The sequence below is a fragment of the Tachyglossus aculeatus genome, chromosome 2 (assembly GCF_015852505.1).
Source record: "Tachyglossus aculeatus isolate mTacAcu1 chromosome 2, mTacAcu1.pri, whole genome shotgun sequence".
Classification (NCBI taxonomy): domain Eukaryota; kingdom Metazoa; phylum Chordata; class Mammalia; order Monotremata; family Tachyglossidae; genus Tachyglossus; species Tachyglossus aculeatus.
Genome location: NC_052067.1, coordinates 74,962,842 through 74,976,602, shown reverse-complemented (window position 1 = coordinate 74,976,602; position 13,761 = coordinate 74,962,842). Strand labels below are relative to the sequence as shown.

General features: G+C 44.4%; 1 protein-coding gene across 5 annotated transcripts in view; it reads right to left on the bottom strand.

Moving 5' to 3' along the window:
• The window catches only part of HIVEP2 (HIVEP zinc finger 2), a 253,631-nt gene that overhangs the window by 195,750 nt on the left and 44,120 nt on the right, over positions 1-13,761 (bottom strand). The window contains exon 1 of one of the 5 annotated variants that reach the window (XM_038741918.1): positions 62-118. The exons of the other annotated variants lie outside the window; for them this stretch is intronic. The gene's annotated coding sequence lies outside the window, so the exon portion shown is untranslated. Of the gene's footprint in view, positions 1-61; positions 119-13,761 lie in introns of those variants that run through there. 5 annotated transcript variants of the gene reach the window in all.

Here is a 13,761-nt window from a genome sequence, read left to right as displayed (position 1 = left end):
TGGGAGACTGCATGGATAACCAGCTAACATATGGGGAATCACCATGTATTAGTGAACTCACCAGAAGGATGTGTCAGAGGTCCCAGGAAACACATCCCAGTCTGCACTGGATTTGGGCCAGGGAGCTGGGCTCAGGTCAAACAGAATGGAACCTGAATCGGGGCCGGTTTGGGTCGAGCAAATCCAGCCCATATAGGGCTCTCGTGGAACCTACAGTGATGAAAAATCCAGGCTAAGTGTGCTCATCCTATCAGCTCTCACAGTAATGAGTTACACTGGGTCTATGTACTCACTGAACTCAAGAAAATGCCCACAATCTTAAACCCCTATTGTTACAGAGCATCTGAATTAGATTCGCTCAGTTCTCCTATTACATAGGAGCTGTTGTAAAACTTCCACTGTAATTTTTAGGGTGTCCATTGTTATGCACACTCATATATGCAACAAAACTGTTGCTTCCATCCTAAGGTCACAGTGAATCGAAGCAGGCTTATGTTGTTGAAGAACATTCCCTAATTCCCTAGCAGTAAAAATTCCCTAGGAGTGAAAATACACATTATGACAGAACTGGCATACTTTAGGATTCTATTCAATCCTACATTCATTCCTTCAATGGGATTTACTAAATTACTCCCCATGTACAAAGCCCTCTGAAGGGAATTGCAGAGGCCAGAGCAAAACAGGCCCCCAAACTCTTCCCGCCTTTCTTTGACTGAGATATTAGCAATGGCACAAATACAAACCGTACAAAGAGACAAAAACCAAGGCAGAAGTATAATAATGATGGTATTTGTTTACTTACTATGTGCCAAGCACTGTTCTAAACGTTGGGGTATATACAAGGTAAGCAGGTGGTCCCATGTGGGACTCACAGTCTTAATCCCCATTTTACAGATGAGGTAACAAGCACAGAGAAGTGAAGTGACTTACCCAAAGTCACACAGCTGACAAGTGACGGAGCCAGGATGAGAACCCATGACCTCTGACTCCCAAGCCTATGCTCTTTCCATTACGCCATGCTGCTCTTCAGAAGTATGTAATATAACTATGGGCAAGCAAATACTCATAATTTTTGTGAGCCAAACAAGTGAAAAAATAAAGGTACCAGGAGAGTACCCTTTCCTTCCCTTCCTTTGAAGCCCACATTATTCGCCTCTACCACCCCCTCCAGATTCTTGTAGCCGTCATCTACCGCCCTCCGGGCCCCACTTCCAACTTAACGACTTTGACCCCTTCCTCATCTTCCTTCTCTCCTTCTCCATGCCCACTCTGATCCTTGGAGACTTCAATATCCACATGGATATCCCTAACAACTCCTCTGCCGCCCGCCTTCTATCTCTCCTTGACGCTGCCAACCTCTTCCTCCACCCTACCTCACCCACTCACCAACTTGGTCATACCCTCGACCTCATCATCTCCTACCGCTGCACTGTGTCCACCCTCACCAACTCTGTAATCCCTCTCTCTGATCATAATCTTCTCACCTGCCTCCTCACTCACACTCCTTTCCCCTGTAAATCCGTATTACTCCCTCACAGAGATCTCCGCTCTCTGGACCCCACCCATCTTTCGGAGCGCCTCACACCCCACCTCGCCGCCCTCTCCTCTCTACCCAGTCTTGATGATCAGATTACTGCTCTCAACTCTACCCTTTCTACTCAGCTAGACTCGCTCGCTCCCCTTTCCCTTCACCGCTCTCGCACCACTAACCCACAGCCCTGGATCACTGCCACTGTCCGCCTCCTTCGCTCTTATGCTCGAGCTGCCGAACGCTGCTGGCGAAAGTCTAAACACCATGCCAACCTCGTTCACTTCACGTTTATCCTTTCCTGCCTTAACTCAGCGCTCTCTTCTGCCAGACAAAGCTATTTCTCCTCCCTTATTGACACCCATGCCCATCACCCCCGCCAGCTCTTCCGTACATTCAACTCCCTTCTCAGGCCCCCGGTTCCTCCCCCTCCTCCTTCCCTCACCCCCAACGATCTGGCCTCCTACTTCATTAACAAAATTAAATCCATCAGGTCCGACCTCCCCAAAGTCTCTTCCCCCCTTTCTCCAACCCCCCGGCCCTCAACACTCTCTGCTACTCTCCCATCCTTCCCAGCGGTATCCTCAAAGGAACTCTCCTCCCTCCTCTCAAGTGCTACTCCGGCCACCTGTGCTTCTGACCCCATTCCCTCTCATCTTATGAAATCTCTCGCTCCATCCCTTCTCCCCTCCTTAACTTCCATCTTCAACCGCTCACTCTCCACTGGTTCCTTCCCCTCTGCCTTCAAACATGCCCATGTCTCTCCCATCCTAAAAAAACCCTCTCTTGACCCCACCTCACCTTCTAGTTATCGTCCCATATCCCTCCTACCATTCCTTTCCAAACTCCTTGAACGAGTTGTCTACACGCGCTGCCTAGAATTCCAACAACAACTCTCTCCTCGACCCCCTCCAGTCTGGCTTCCGTCCCCTTCATTCCATGGAAACTGCGCTCTCAAAGGTCACCAATGACCTCCTGCTTGCCAAATCCAACGGCTCATACTCTGTCCTAATCCTCCTCGACCTCTCAGCTGCCTTTGACACTGTGGACCACCCCCTTCTCTCAACACGTTATCTGACCTTGGCTTCACAGACTCCGTCCTCTCCTGGTTCTCCTCTTATCTCTCCGGTCGTTCTTTCTCAGTCTCTTTTGCAGGCTCCTCCTCCCCCTCCCATCCTCTTACTGTGGGGGTTCCCCAAGGTTCAGTGCTTGGTCCCCTTCTGTTCTCGATCTACACTCACTCCCTTGGTGACCTCATTCGCTCCCACGGCTTCAACTATCATCTCTACGCTGATGACACCCAGATCTACATCTCTGCCCCTGCTCTCTCCCCCTCCCTCCAGGCTCGCATCTCCTCCTGCCTTCAGGACATCTCCATCTGGATGTCCGCCCGCCACCTAAAGCTCAACATGTCGAAGACTGAGCTCCTTGTCTTCCCTCCCAAACCTTGTCCTCTCCCTGACTTTCCCATCTCTGTTGACGGCACTACCATCCTTCCCGTCTCACAAGCCCGCAACCTTGGTGTCATCCTCGACTCCGCTCTCTCATTCACCCCTCACATCCAAGCCGTCACCAAAACCTGCCGGTCTCAGCTCAGCAACATTGCCAAGATCCGCCCTCTCCTCTCCATCCAAACCGCTACCCTGCTCATTCAAGCTCTCATCCTATCCCGTCTGGACTACTGCACCACCCTTCTCTCTGATCTCCCATCCTCTTGTCTCTCTCCACTTCAATCCATACTTCATGCTGCTGCCCGGATTATCTTTGTCCAGAAACGCTCTGGACATATTACTCCCCTCCTCAAAAACCTCCAATGGCTACCGATCAATCTGCGCATCAGGCAGAAACTCCTCACCCTGGGCTTCAAGGCTGTCCATCACCTCTCCCTCTCCTACCTCACCTCCCTTCTCTCCTTCTACTGCCCAGCCCGCACCCTCCGCTCCTCCACCGCTAATCTCCTCACTGTACCTCGCTCTCGCCTGTCCCGCCATCGACCCCCGGCCCACGTCATCCCCCGGGCCTGGAATGCCCTCCCTCTGCCCATCCGCCAAGCTAGCTCTCTTCCTCCCTTCAAGGCCCTGCTGAGAGCTCACCTCCTCCAGGAGGCCTTCCCAGACTGAGCCCCTTCTTTCCTCTCCCCCTCGTCCCCCTCTCCATCCCCCCATCTTACCTCCTTCCCTTCCCCACAGCACCTGTATATATGTATATATGGTTGTACATATTTATTACTCTATTTATTTATTTATTTATTTATTTTACTTGTACATTTCTATCCTACTTATTTTATTTTGTTGGTATGTTTGGTTCTGTTCTCTGTCTCCCCCTTTTAGACTGTGAGCCCACTGTTGGGTAGGGACTGTCTCTATGTGATGCCAATTTGTACTTCCCAAGCGCTTAGTACAGTGCTCTGCACATAGTAAGCGCTCAATAAATACGATTGATTGATTGATTGATTGATTGAGAGATTTGGAATGATCACTCAGGTAAAATCGCATGGGTTTGTTTTCATTTACACAATACAGAGAAAGAAGTTTATAGTATAGTTAGTTACAAAATCACTATTCTGTTCTGCTATACACCAGCTCAAACTCTCTAAGATGCTCAAACCTCCAATCCACTGCTCCATCAATCTCCTCAGTGGTGCCCTGGTCGTCAGGCTCTGCCCCCTTCAATTTATACTATGTATCACTGAACAGATCATCTTCTTGACGTAGCTGTCCATACACATCTCTCCACACCCCAAAACACAACACTAGCTTACTGTGTCCCTCCACATCACACAAAACCTCCTCACTATTGGCTTCAACGCTCTACATCTGTCCCCATCCTAGTCATCTCCTCTATTCACCTGCCACTCCAACTTCGTCTCTTTATTCCTCCCATATACCTTCTAACTGTACCTCACTCTCAAATCTTCCAGTTCAGTCCACCTCTTCCAGCTGATTTCCTGAGGAAACTCTCTCCCTCCTAAAATTTTAAAGACAACTATTTCCCATATTTAAATCCCTCCTGAAATCCTACCTCCTTCTCCAATAAGCCTTGCCCAATTAATTCCCAGCATTCCCAATCATATAAATCCATCAGCTCTCTTCAGCATGTATTTATAGCTATCTTCAGCACTTCTGTATATAGTCCATTACATTTTACTTTCAATTATTCAGTTTGAGTACTCTGTATTTTTTTTAATGCCTGCCTTCCCCATTATAGTGTATGTTCCTTGTGGGCAGGGAATGTTTCACTTACTTGTTTTGTACTTTCCAAGTACTTATTGCAAATAACCCAATGGGTGTTCAGTAAATGCTATTATTACTACTCTTCCTGGAATTTCCTTGCACCTCAGCCTTGTCAAACCACATCCTTCCCTTCTTTAAAAGCCCCCTCCTCCAGGAGGCATTCCCTAATAAATTCCCCCATCTTCTCAGTAGAGTGGCCAGTTTTCCAGTTTTCAACTGGACTGTCGCAGATTCTGTGCTAGATGCCTTTAAGACCACTGTTTTAATTTTCTGCACCCAACCTCCCTCAGTTATAATCCCTAATTTCAAATTCCTGACTCAGAACAGACATCTAAGTTCACACGAACCTGGGAGGGGTACAGAAAGACTCCAGAACAATTAAGAGGGTCATGGCCAATCATTAATCAATGGTATGTATTGATTAATTAATGTATTGTGTGCAGAGCACTACATTAAGCACTTGGGAAAGTTCAATACAATAGAGTTGGTAGAAAGGTTCTCTGCCCCCAGTGAGCTTACTCTAGAAGGGGACAGCGGCATTGATATAAATAAATCATTTACAAATATATACATAGATGCTGAGGGGGTGAGGGTGGAGAGGATACCTAATGTCCAAGGTCATGGGTCAGTCAGTCAATCATATTTATTGTGTGCTTACTGTGTGCAGAGTAACTGCACATAGGGAAGCAGTGTGGCTCAGTGGAAAGAGCACGGGCTTTGGAGTCAGGGTTCATGGGTTCAAATCCCAGTTCCGCCACTTGTCAGCTGTGTGACTTTGGGCAAGTCACTTCACTTCTCTGTGCCTCAGTTCCCTCATCTGTCAAATGGGGATTAAGACCGTGAGCCCCCCGTGGGACAACCTGATCACCTTGTAACCTCCCCAGCATTTAGAACAGTGCTTGGCACATAGTAAGCACTTAACAAATAGCAACATTAGTATTATTATTATTATTACTGTACTAAGCGCTTGGGAGAGTAAGGTATAACAATATAAAAGACAAAGGTTCAGGTAAATCCAGGTTCAGTCAGGAGGACTTCCGCAAAAATGGCAGCCATAAGAAGTCATTGAACCATGCTGCGTGCTGGCAGAGCATGTTGGACACTATGTACATCTCAAGAGTCCAGTTTTTGAAATACCAGCATTAGCCATCCTACTTCCCAGGCATGCCACATCTTCAGCCACATGAGTACTTATGCATTTATTTTTGTAAACCAGGGCAAAAACCTTCAAGGATAAATTCTTAAGAATGACACACGGTGCGCAACAATGCCAACTATCTCCTCCATCTTGGAAGGTGCCTAAATATGGAGTCCTCATGTCTGCTGAGCAAATAATATTCATTTGCAAACTGAGTTTGCATGCCAAAATATCTATTTGTTTAATAGAGTGGATCAAACTCCAGCACAGACTGTGTGGTCTATCAAAAGTTGATTAAACAGATCTACAATATGCACTGGGCATTTCTAGAAAAACTTTAAAAAGTCTCTGATACATTTATCTACCTAGACGAAGAGAAAGAAAGCTTCCTTCCTTAAAGGACTTTAGCCATATGTTTGTGAGCTGATTAAAATATTCCATTATATAATGTCCATTTGTAATCTAAGAAACAAGATTGTATTTCTTAGTGAAATGCAATTTGTTTAAAGATGGACAAGGAAAGAGAAACAAGGAAATTAAAAACAAAGAAACTATGTTTATGTACATAAAACCTGACTCAAACCAACGAAGAAATCCAAAATTTTTGACTCTCCAATCTTATCACATCCTATTTTTTTTTTCGCCTTCACACAATAGTGTGGATTAGCCACTGACGAACAAATTCAACTTTTAATTTCCTGCCATCTGTTTCAACCTGAACATTATTTAAGCACCCGGTCAGAAGGGTTGGTATTTTAATAATTTTGAATGCCAATTATTCCATCAAAGTTACAACCGTTTTGGTTAATTGCATTCTGTAGCGAAGTATCTCAAATCAGAAAGCCTGATTCCACTCTTCTACTCAATGAGTGTTTCTCTTTAAGAGAATTCTTGGGGTACATTTCAGATGGTACAGAGACTGTTTCCTATCCGATGACCTTGTATCTGCCTCGGCATTGGTACAGTGCTTGGCACATAACAAGTGCTAAAAACTAGCACCATTATGATACAAGGAGTCAGTTAGACAGACCTGAAGGACAGCTTTCTCTACTCAGATCTATGCTGAAAGAAACCTGAGACAGGGCACCATCAGCAGCTCTGCAGCCTTCTAGTATAACTCATCTTCCCAACAAACTCACAGACAGCCCTCCCTTGCTGAGGGAGCTCTCCTCTGAGGTGGGAGGACCACATGGCCTATCCACACCTTGGCATCTCTGCTGAGATTACCAATGAAGCACGACCCACGTCTGGAACTCTTTCCAGGAGTCTTTCCTTAGCATATTGTACAGCAGTGTGGCTTTGGGGATACAATACAGGCCTGTGAGTCAGAAGGTCATGAGTTCTAATTCCGGCTCCACCACTTGTGTGACCTTGGCCTTTCTCTGTGCCTCAGTTCCATCATCTGTAAAATAGGGATTGAGACTGTGAGCCTCATGCAGGACGGGGACTGTCCCACCCAATTTGCTTGTATCCACCCAGCACTTAGTACAGTGTCTGGCACGTAGTAAGCATTTAACAAATACAATTATTATTATTTTGCAAGCTACCTCTGTAAGAGACACCCAATAGCAACACTTCTTAGAGAAGCTCTAAAAGTGGGTAAATGGAGGTTTTCCTCTTCTATAAGTGGTGAGGGGGAGGGGAGGGGTGGAGAATCCCTAATATTTATGTAACAACCATAAATAGGCTACATCACCAGGAGGGAGAGAGTGAAAAATATGACTAGAGAACTCTGTTTCTGGTAACATTGAGCAAGTATTATAAATGAAGGAGACAGAAGCTAGCTACATGTTTCAAATTCAATATTTTCTTTTGCTCTGCAAGTCTAAGTTCACAGCTTTACTTTCCAGTCCTGTGTACAGGATGGACGGGGGGACCTTGTTGTCCAGATGTGAATCGTTATGGATATCCATTCAGAATCATACCCACAATAGCAGGGAGATAGTGTGGCCTACCAGAAAGGGCCCAGAATGGGGAACAGGAGACCTGGCTTATAGTCCTGGCTCTGACGCTTAATGATAATAATTGTAGTATTTGTTAAGCACTGTCCTAAATGCTAGGGCAGACTCAGGATAATCAGATTGGACACAGTCCATGTCCAACATGGGGCTCACGGTCGAAGGACAAGGAAGCATTAAATCAAACTTTATATATGAGAAAACCAGGGCACAGAGAAGTTAGGGGACTTGCCTAAGGTCACAGGGTGGGCAAATGGAAGATCCAGGATTAGAATCCAGGCCTCTTGACTCCCAAGTTCATGCTGTTTCTACTAGACTCTGCTGCTCCTTTCAGTAACTTTGGGCAAGTCACTTAAACCTCTATGTACTCCTGTTTCCTCAACCGTAAAATGGGTATAAAATACTAGTTCTCCGTAGACTGTGGGCCCCGCGTGGAACAGAGACTATGTCCACTCTGATGATTTTGTATCCACCCCAGCATTTAGCACAGTGCTCAGAACATAAGTACTTAATAGCACTATTATTATCATTATTACTGTTAACATCCAGAAAGAGTGATGCATTAGCCACAATTCATTCTAGGGCACAGAAGGACTGGTCTAAGGAGGGGCCCTTTCCTTCAAGGGATCATTATAAAGTCAGGGAGTTTCTGAGTGGAGACCTGGAGAGGACTCCTTATGTTCATGTTCCATGGCTCCTTTTTCCTCTCCAGCTGGCCCTGCCCATATCAGCATGAATAACTGACAGTTAATTTTGAATTTTAAATGAACAGGACACTTGGTGAAGCCATTTAGGAGAGTGGAAATCAGTTTTGTTAACAAATAGGCATGCCCTGTATTTCAAGGTGTCAGTTTGGGGTCCTTCCCTCTTTCTATTTCTACTAGCCATAAATGGAACAAGCAATTGGAAAATGCCATTCAGCATCAGCCCCTTAGCATGTGCCAAGAGAAACAAGGGGAGGGTCAGAGGGAAGAGAAGGGGACAGAGGGAGAAGGAGAAGAGGACAGAGGGAGAGTCAATTCACAAGAAAAGCCAAATAGGAAATATGATAAATCAGAAAATGGTTCCATACATTGCACCTGCCTTGAAACATGGGTTTTGGGGACTAGACAACTGACCAGAAACTACCCTAGCCTTAATTTAAAGTAGATAAATGGTGACTATTGGGGAATTTAAACTAAAGGGGCTTAAAAAAGAGAAACATATCCAACACAGGTGTAAGATTCACAAATCAAAATGAGTGTCCCACTTTTGATTGACACAAGAGAAATCCAAGCACCTTCGTCTGCACCATCAACTGGATCAAACATACACCATCTCTAACCTTATCCTCTCTCCTATTCCACTGTACTCGTATGTGTCTCAGAGCAAGCATTCCCAACAAATCAAGCCAGATGGTAAACATGTCTGGAGCCTTCTGTCCTTGATCAGCATTAAAGATCATTATCCTGAGCTGGTGTCCTAGCTTAACTACTGCACGAGGTCACCAAGATGCCAAACCTTCAGAGAAGCAAGATCTAAAGTGTGTGTCCTTCAATGTTAGCTCTAGTGTCAGGCAACATTCCACTTAAACTTTCAAACTTCTATTTGTCGGTGAGTGAGAGATACGAAATAGAATGTGCAGTTAACCATACTGAGAGCCTGAATCACAGATGTGAGGATTAAAAGGAAGGGGGAAAAGGAGATCTAGAAGAGGCCTGGGTGGAAGACCTAGCATGCAGGGCAGATATCAGAGAAAGAGAATGAAATCATTTTAGAAGCACATCCAAAAGCTTACTTAGCTGACACACAGCAGAAGAGGTTATTCTGTTTGCCTTGTCAAACGGCCACAGCCAACACATATATAGCATGCTGCAAATCTCCTCTGCAAAACTGGCCAAAGTTCCATGCAATCGATGGATCAGTTCGCTGAAGAACAAATTGGGTTTAGGCCCCTCATCTTCAGGGCCCTTTCATCCCTTCAACTCTTCCTTTTGCTACCACAAATGACCTCCATAAAATCCAGGTGTGTCTACTTTAACAACTCCCCTCTGGGGAGTTGAGATACTCTTTAAATGGCAATTTCACTTAAAGAGGGCTTTTTTCAATCTTGACACATGGCCCTAAGTAACAATTCATTCATTTCATTCATTCAATTGTATTTATTGAGCGCTTACTGTGGGCAGAGCACTGTACTAAGCACTTAGGAAGTACAAGTTGGCAACATATAGGGACGCTCCCTACCCAACAATGGGCAACAATACCGTGAATCACATGAAAAACAAAAATAAGGGACAAGAAGCACTACCTGGGATGAACAGTGCAAACAGTTGAATGTTGGTGCAGAAACCAAGAGGTAGCGAGAGGTTAACACAGGTATACACTGTCACCCACTTACTGGCTGGTCTAATTAGTTCAGAAAACCATGTGATCTCAGCTGTGCACCAAAGATCCGAGGAGGCTCCTAAATACTTCCCAACATCCCCTGGAAGTTAGATGCCTCAGTGCAGCCTTGGAACTGAGAAAAAGGTAGTTTCACAGGAAATGAAACCAGGCAGAAACACAGACAGTAAAAGGCAAATGATGATAATCGGTGAGATCCAAGATAAAGATCGTAAGGGGATGCCGAGCATGGTCTTCAGAGGAAATGAAATACAGAACTGGGCTTAAAAAACAATCATTTTTCTCATGAAAAAGTCTCTAGTTTGTGCTCTTCCATTCCCTCCAACCACCCCTGGACATTTTATTTTCCTTAATTAAAATTTCAGTTTGGTGGAAAGAGGCAAGCTCAGCAGACAGGCTATGCAAACACCTTGATCTGGTGTACTATGAGCTGCAAGTAAGCAGCAAACTTCCTGCCACTGGAGCCCAAGCCTTCCACAGAGACATACATAGCCTGTGATGGTGAGAAATGACTATATATGTTGAACGCAGTAAATGGGAAGTGTCACATGAAAGACATTCAGGACATATCCTAGTGCAGTTATGTTTTTTTAATTGGAGACAAATACCAGAAAAACACCTTACAGTTATAAACCCCTTCTCATCTAATACAACAAACAGCCAAAATACTGCCTCTCCTTATGACCAGTCTCAACTTTAGGTCACATTTAAGAAGTGACTGTAGTATTTTACCTCTTTGCTCATCCTGTTTATAGATTTTTATGCTGAAAGTAACAACTCCAGAAATCCCTTTACTTTCTGAAGGTAGCTGAAATTCTAGAAATGTTCATAAAAGACCATTCATTCATTCAATCATATTTATTGAGCACTTACTGTGTGCAGAGCACTGTACTAAGTGCTTGGGAAGTACAAGTTGGCAACATATAGAGATTGTCCCTACCCAACAGTGGGCTCACACTCTAGAAGACCAGTAAGCAACTAGTCATCTGACTTCAAAGGTCTGTTCTGATTATACCAGAAGCAGACACAGAAACACCAACCAGTTTAAACCAGTCTCTTAGCAGAGTCAGGACTAAGCATTTAATGCATCCAATACTTCACCCTCCCTTCACTCCAAAAGTGAAGGGATAACTAGAATTCAAAGTGAATCCTTTTTATTCTCTAGAACCTGGTGGCCTTTTTGCCAAAACCAAAAGAAACCCACACATCTTTAAAACCTCATGTGCCTTCCAATTCTTTCCAACTCAGACCGAGTGAATGAATTAGCAAAGCAAGAAAACCTCTTCCACAGTAACTAGTCTCTTAACAGGAAAATATTCTGCCTGTGCCAGAAAAATTTATCCCATTATACCCTGCAGCAGTGTGGTAATTTGCATATAGCCGTTGGCTTAAAAGGGAAGCAAACTAAAAGTCTTAGAACAGCTGAAAAAGCCATAGTCTCAATTATTTTGAAGTAGCTGGAAGGTCAAACTGTAGGCAACCACTACAATAATGCATCTTCATAGCAATCATCAGATATTGCAGCATTTCTAACATTTCTCTGAGCTACAGGAAATCCAATCTAGTTGACTACCAGAAAAAGCTGAAGACCTTTATAATAAAAATAAAACAAAGACGTTTCATCCCCTGAATGATGATGACGGTAAATGAAGCAGATAGGTACTGCCCCTAGTAAATCTATTTCCAACTGTAAAATTTCCTGAGTGGAAGAATGCATTTGCTATTACAGATGAGGACAGGGATGTTGTCACTTTGTTCAACGTATGGAGTCCGGATGCAGGCAGAATTAATAAACAGTATTCAATTAGAGAAGCAACGTGGCTCAGTGGAAAGAGAACGGGCTTTGGAGTCAGAGGTCATGAGTTCAAACCCCTGGCTCCTCCAATTGTCAGCTGTGTGACTTTGGGGAAGTCACTTAACTTCTCTGTGCCTCAATTCCCTCATCTGTAAAATGGGGATTAAGACTGTGAGCACCCTCTGGGACAACCTGATCATCTTGTAACCTCCCCAGCGCTTAGAACAGTGCTTTGCACATAGTAAGCACTTAATAAATGCCGTTATTATTATTATTAATTAGTGATAATGATGATGATGAAAGAGGTGACATTTTCTAAATGTAATAAAGATTTTGATATTTCTCTGTCCATGCACTTTTATTAAACCACACATTCATTATGAGATCTCTTTGGTAAAATGGGGATTCAATATCTGTTTTCCCTCCTTCTGAGACTGTGAGCCTGATCTGGGACTGTGTCCGACTTGATTAACTTGTAACTTCCCTAGCACTTAGTACAGTGCTTGGGACAAAGTAACGCTTAACAAATGTCATAATTATTGTTACTATTATTACGCAAAACTGACATCTTCCCACCCCAATTCTGTCATCCTACTGACTTTTCCATCACTGTAGACAGCACCACCATTTTCCCTGTCCAACAAGCCTGCAAATCTTGGCATTGTCCTCAACTCAACTCTCTCATTAAACTCACATATTCAGTCTGTCCCCAAATCCTGTCAGTTCTACCTTTACAGCATCATTAAAATCTGCCCTTTCCTCTACACATTTCTCTACACAGAGAAGCAGCGTGGCTCAGTGGAAAAAGCCCAGGCTTGGGAGTCGGAGGTTATGGGTTCAAATCCTGGCTCCGCCGCTTGTCTGCTGTGTGACTTTGGGCAAGTCACTTAACTTCTCTGTGCCTCAGTTACCTCATCTGTAAAATGGGGATTAAGACTGTGAGCCCCACGTGGGACAAGCTGATCACCTCGTACCCTCCCCAGTGCTTATAATAGTGCTTCGCACACAGTAAGCACTTAACAAATCCTATTATTATTATTATTATTATTATTATTAATTCACCCAAACTGCTATGTTGATCCAAGCACTTATCCTATCTCATCTTGATTACTGCATCACCCTCCCTGCTGACCTCCCTGACTCCTGTTTCTCCCCACGCCAGCCCATAATTCGCTCTGCTGCCCAGATCATTTTTCTTAACAAAACATTCAGTCCATGTTTCCCCACTCCTGAAGAACCTCCAGTGGTTTCCTCCCAACTCTGCAGCAAACAGAAACTCCTTACCACTGGCTTTAAAACACTGAATTACCTTGCCCTCTCCTATCTTACCTTGCTGATTTCCTACAACAACCCAGTATGCTCATTTCGTTCTCCTAAAACCAACCTAATAACTATACCTCGATCTCGTCTATCTCGCCGCCGACCCCTCGCCCACGTCCTGCTTCTGACCTGGAGCTCCCTCCCCCTCCTTCATATCCGACAATCACTCTCTCCACCTTCAAAACCTTATTAAAATCACATTGCCTCCAAAAGGCCTTCCCCAACTAAGCCCTCATTTTCCCTACTCCTTCTCTCTTCTGCATCATCCTTGCACTTGGATTTGTACCCTTTATTCACCCCAAACTCAACCCCAAAGCAATTATGTACATATCTGTAATTTATTTTAACGCCTGTGTTCCCATCTAGATTGTAAGCTACTTGTGGGTGGGGAACGTGACTACCAACTC